This window comes from Astyanax mexicanus, chromosome 5, assembly GCF_023375975.1.
Source record: "Astyanax mexicanus isolate ESR-SI-001 chromosome 5, AstMex3_surface, whole genome shotgun sequence".
NCBI lineage: Eukaryota > Metazoa > Chordata > Actinopteri > Characiformes > Acestrorhamphidae > Astyanax > Astyanax mexicanus.
This window is the reverse complement of record NC_064412.1, coordinates 54950848-54956847: the sequence shown is the minus strand read 5'-3', so window position 1 is coordinate 54956847 and position 6000 is coordinate 54950848.

Genomic DNA, 6000 nt, shown 5'->3' with positions numbered 1-6000 from the left:
GAAATTGAAACATGTAAGCAAATCATCTAAGGAGATTGTAGCTAAAACTACTAAAATTGAATTAAGAATTAAGAACAGTTCTATGCATTGTTAAAAACTGGAAAGACATGTAGCTTCATGTAGCTTGCAATCAGCTGTCAGAGTCCTGAGAGAGCACAATTCAAGGCATTGCAAATAAACAGCTGTGTGGCTTTAAAAGAAAAAAAAAACACTTATCAGCAGTAATCGATAAAAAACAGCTTTAATTTAAATAAAGACTCTGGATCAACGGAAGAAGGTCATGTGTGTAGGAGCATCAGGGTAAGAAGAAAGGTGGCTCAAGTGATGCTCTTATTATGCCTAGTGGGGGCGGGGCTATGATCTGGTTTTCCTGTAGTTGGTCTGCAGGTCTAGGTTCAGCAACAGTATGTGCTGAAAGAATGAGGTCAGCTCATTGTTGAGGTCTCTGGTGGGTTTTTAAAATATTAATATGTAATTAATAGAAAAGGTTTGCTTTTGTTAGCTTATATACTGCTTACTAGACAGTGTAATAAAGCTCAATCAAACATTTATATCTATAAATACACATTTATGGTTATTCATTTAGGTACCACTTTAAAATAAGACTACCTTTATGAAGGCTTTATAAATGGTTCACAATTAGTGTATTAATGGTTACTAATTAGGCTGTAAATGCCTTAAAAAACATTAATAATCAGTTATAACACATACGTAGGAAGGGCAACAATATAGATGGCTGTGGGTTCACTATTTGGTGAACAACAGGTCATTGTTGCCCTTTCTACTGTACGTATGTGTTATAACTGATTATTAATGATTTTTAAGGCCTTTACAGCCTCATTATTAACCATTAATAAACCAATTGTAAACCATTTATAAACCCTTAATAAAGGTAGTCTTATTTTAAAGTGGTACCTTAATTCATAGGAAATAATAAAAACATGTGACCAATTGGAGGGGGGCAGTGCGATCATGTGCGTTGATGCGACAGAGGAGAAGTAAATGCAGCTTTAGAACGATACATCAGCTGCGTCCTCAAAATTACTCCCTCTGCTGACTGTATTTTTTGGCTGCATAAATAAGTATCCAAATTATCCCCATTATTATACTTAGTATATTATTATTATTATTATTATTATAACAGTTGTTGTGATATTCACTGTGAATGTGAAAAATTCAACTTAATCCAACAATCTTACAAACTCAATTCACAAATCAGACAGAACAGCAGTCTGGATCTGTGGGCGTCTCCCGGCCCTTTAAAGGGATAATCAGTAGTAAAGGACTTTCTGCTGCTTTGGATCATTTATGATGAATGTAGCAGAGTGTGGAGTGTGTGTATATTGTGTGTGTGTGTGTTTATTGTGTGTGTGTGCCGGTGTTTAGCTGAGTGACTGCGTGTTGGCTGAAGCTGGACTGGGCAGATGTTTGGTTGGTGTGTGGATGTCTGCTGCTCCCTCAGGTATTCTCATTAGACCAACACTTAGCAGATGGCACAGCCAGTCTCACAAAGCTGTGGTTTTCCAGCAAACACACACCGCTGCCACACACTGCCAAGCAGACACACACTTCCCGACTGCAGTGGCAGAACAGGGTTAATGCAGTTTGCTCAAAGGCGTGATCAGAGACACTCCACTCCTCCAAAGTTTCTGAACTGGAATTTAAATATCAATACTAATTAATTTGTTTTCTGATTCATTTCTGAAATTGTTCTGATATGACTTATAGTAGGTGTCAAATCCTTTGGAGGAAGGTGTAGAAATTGAGAAATATACTGTATGTGCAACATTAGAAAGGTTTAAACTGTGAGACATTGAGGACTTGGAGCGATACATCAGTTGCGTCCTCAAAAATTGCTCCCACTACTCGCTAGAAACATAATGAAGTTGGATTAAAAGTACTTACTTAAAGACATAGAACTAATTTGTGTGCTTCATTGGAATATAACCAATCTGTGGTGGTTGGTCGTTTAGCATCTAATGCTGTTTCTGATTAACCAGCTTACTTATTCACGCCCACGGTTGCTTCACATTGTGTTTTCCTGCTGTTGTGTTCCATACCTGGTAACCTGGGGTGTGGAAGTTGAGCTGGGGAATGGACAGCAAGCAGGATCACAGACTGAAATGCAAGATATATCAACTCTCTATCGGATAGTTCTTAACCCATTAACAGGCTTAGTTTTTTTTGTTAACTGTCTGTCTGACATTACAGTAAGGATAAAGTCCCGCCATTCAGGAGAAACAGCCAATCAGCTTGCTGGTTACATAATTAACTAACCTGAGCCCAGTTTCTTTACATACCCAGAGAATGCACCTGTTTGAAATGCTATGCATGTGTATGAATGAAGTAAATTCAGTGCAACACCTTTATAAAACTGTGAATAACATGGTGTTACAGGCCATCATAGACCATCACAGGCCAAGCCAGTTAGCTCAGCAGAATAGACGCGTTTCAATCATGCAGGATGAGTCGAATGTGGAGTGTGTGTGTGTGTGTGTGTGTGCCAGCCTACCCCGCCCCCTCCTGTAGCCCCCTGTGGCAGGAGCAGCCGAGTGGAGGAGTCTCTGGGCCTGAAGGGCACTTTTCAGCCTGGCCACACACACTCAGGCCCTGCTGCTTGGCTGCGCACCATGGGTCACCGGCTTACATTAGGACGACCCAGCCAAAGCCAGCCAAGCATGCCTTTCCAACATACCTGGAAAAAAAAGGGATGAAAAAAGCTGAGCCGCTGCATTGTGCACCAGAATAAAACAACAATCTCACGCACCATGTAGCAGAATTTATAAAAATGGGCTTGCAGTGTCTGGAGATAGACTCTGTGCTCAAATAAGATCTGATGTCTGGAATTAAACAGGAGTTTGATAAGAGGTACAGACAGTGCATTCTGTATCGGTATTGCATCAGAACAAAACCAAATATGGGGTTGATGCTGCAGTTGGTCTGCAGGTTTAGGTTCAGCAACAGTATGTGCTGAAAGAATGAGATCAGCTGACTACCTGAATATACTGAATATAGACCAGGTCTATACTGAATATAGACCAAAACACAGTTGGGTGATGCCCACCCAAGATGGCGGCGCGTTAACACGCAGCGGCCGCTCCGGGTCCGTTAAATGGTGCTTTTGTGTTACTATTTGTCGTTTTTTCCGTTTATTTCCTGCAAATATGTGCATCGGAACACCCGTGCACATGTTCTACCACCGCCAGACCCTGCTACAGTGGAGAAATCAGCCAGAAAACACGCTACCGGACGAGGTTCTGCAGACGCTACTTGAGCTTAGCCTGCTAAGAGACCCAGGCCGCCAGCCCGCGGTGTTTCCTGACGCCGGAGCCCAGCGGAAGTGCCATCGCAAGCGGTGCGAGCGTAAGTGGAAGCGCGGAAAGAGAGCCGGGATCCGCGCGAGGCTAAAGGCTAGTCCTAGCCGGCCGGCTATACCATCGCTCTTTCAAACGTCTGTTCCCTTGACAATAAACTGGACTACATCCGACTCCAGCGAACTACCCAGCGTGAGTTCAGAGACTGCTGTGTTTTGGTTTTTGTGGAATCGTGGCTGAACGACAACATTCCGGACAGCGCCATTCAGCTAGCCGGGCTAACCGCGTTCAGAGCCGATAGGAGCGCGGCTCTATCCGGGAAGACCCGCGGTGGAGGCGTGTGTGTTTACATCAACACGGAATGGTGTAACAACGCTGTGACTGTCGCCAAACACTGCTCTCCGCTGGTGGAGTTCCTGATAATCAAGTGCAGACCTTTTTATTTAGTACGGGAGTTCTCCGCCGTGCTAATAGCTGCTGTCTACATCCCACCCAGCGCTAGCATTGGTGCTAATGCTAAAGAGGCTCTGTGTGAACTCTATAGAACTATCAGCGATCTGCAGAACAAACACCCAGACGGACTGTTTATTATCGCCGGAGATTTCAACAACGCAAATGTCAAGTCAGTGCTCCCTAAATTCCATCAACATGTGGACTTTGCAACGAGAGGAGCGAGCGCGCTGGATCTTGTTTACACAAACATCCCCATATATACTCCAACATACACACCACTCATCAGACGCTCCAGACCAGTTCAGAAGCAGGTGAAAACCTGGCCGGCAAGCTCCATCTCTGCCCTTCAGGACTGTTTTGAGTGCACCGCATGGGACATGTTTAGGGAGGCTGCTACTGAAGGCGATTCTGTTGATTTGGAGGAGTATGCAGCATCAGTCACCAGCATCAATCAAATATTAGAGTGTGGTGACTTTTTTGGGAAGGCAGTGAATCTTGTACAGTTTCAAAGTCATGTTCCTCCTCAGCTTCTTAAAAAAAAAGAAAGCTCTTTAATTTACTTTGCATGCATATGTATGTTTAAATGGGTTTTGAAGGCTATTTTTTTGTAATACGTTTGTTTGGTTTGTATTCAATTAAAGTGGGCCGTGACTTTTAATGACCATGAGAAATGATGTGGGTCCTGGACTGAGACCAGTTGAGAACCCCTAGTATATTCCATTTTTAAGAATTCTGGAAATTCCTTGATCCACAGTGATATAGTATAGTATGTGTGTACCTGGAAAACACCACAGGAGCCAATACCTTGATTGTGACTGGCTGCATTTGAATTTAATTGTCCATGTGAACAGGAATGAGATTGCCCTATATATACATACACATACACATACACATACACATACACATATACATATACATATACATATACATATTCAGCTTCATCTCTGTGCGTTGAAGAGTCTGACTGCCTGGTGGAAGAAGCTGTTGCAGAGTCTGGTAGTGGAGGCTCAGATGCTCTGGTAACTTCTGCTTGCATCAGAGCAAAGAGTCCGTGTGAGGGATGGGTGGGAACTTAACTTATCCATCTTAAATATCAGGTTTATACGTGGATAAGGTCAATCCACATAAAGAATTCGGTGTAAATGCACCCATGACACATTTAAACCAGATACTAATCTCATCACTTAAACCACTTTACAAGATGATTGATCTGACATGCATTTTAGACACATGTTACAGCATTGTAAACATACAGCTTCTACCTCTTCCAGTACAACAGTGATAATAATTGTGCAACAAGCAACAATCTGTCGTCAATCACAGTCTGACCAATTGGAGACACATTTGACTACCAAGTGTAAATGCACAAGCCATGAGGTTAAAATCATATCAGGATTCAGTCCAGATATTAATCACATGGAGTGACCAGATGTAAACAGAGTCTTTATGATTCAAATATTTGTAAAGGCAGAACTGTTGATCCTGTATTTCTGTAGTTCTGTTATTATTCCCAAACTGAGCTCATTCTCCATTATATGGATTGTTTGATAGGACTCCTCCTGTTGTGGAATAAATCTGCTTCTTGGCGAGGGACTAGAAAATGAAATGGAGTCTTGGAGAGAAAATGGAGGTCTTCTCCTGGTCAGAGGGGAAACTAAAGCAGACCTCAGTTGTCAAACACCATTATTTATTTGGGGTTCAGCTTCGATCCATCAGCGCCACTTGCCTCCCTAGAAGTGTCCCTCTGCTTATAGCACCTATGAACACGGTCATTTATCCACAGAATTTCAGCCGTTTTAACTTAGATTTCCTATTAATGTCACTCTAACATCACTCACTCGCTCTTCGCTACTTCACATTGGGGTCAGTATCTCCAGACTTGTATCGCTGGGGACGTAGGTTTTTGCAATAGCTTTAAAAATAAAGCTAAAATAAAGATTTTTCTTCAAAAAATATACATACAACTCTGAATAAATTCTGATAAATTCCATATAAAGACCACTTCAGTTAGATTTTGCTATTTATAGATTTATGTTTGAGTAAAATGAACATTGTTGTATTATTCTATAAACTATGGAAAACATTTCTCCTAAATTCCATATTCACTGTAAACCCATACATTGTTTGAACTCAAATGATTTAAGTCTGTTTTACATAAAATTGAATATTTCTAAACAAAACTTTATAACTATTTTGAGTTAGTTGAACATTTGTGGGCACATATACTGTACTA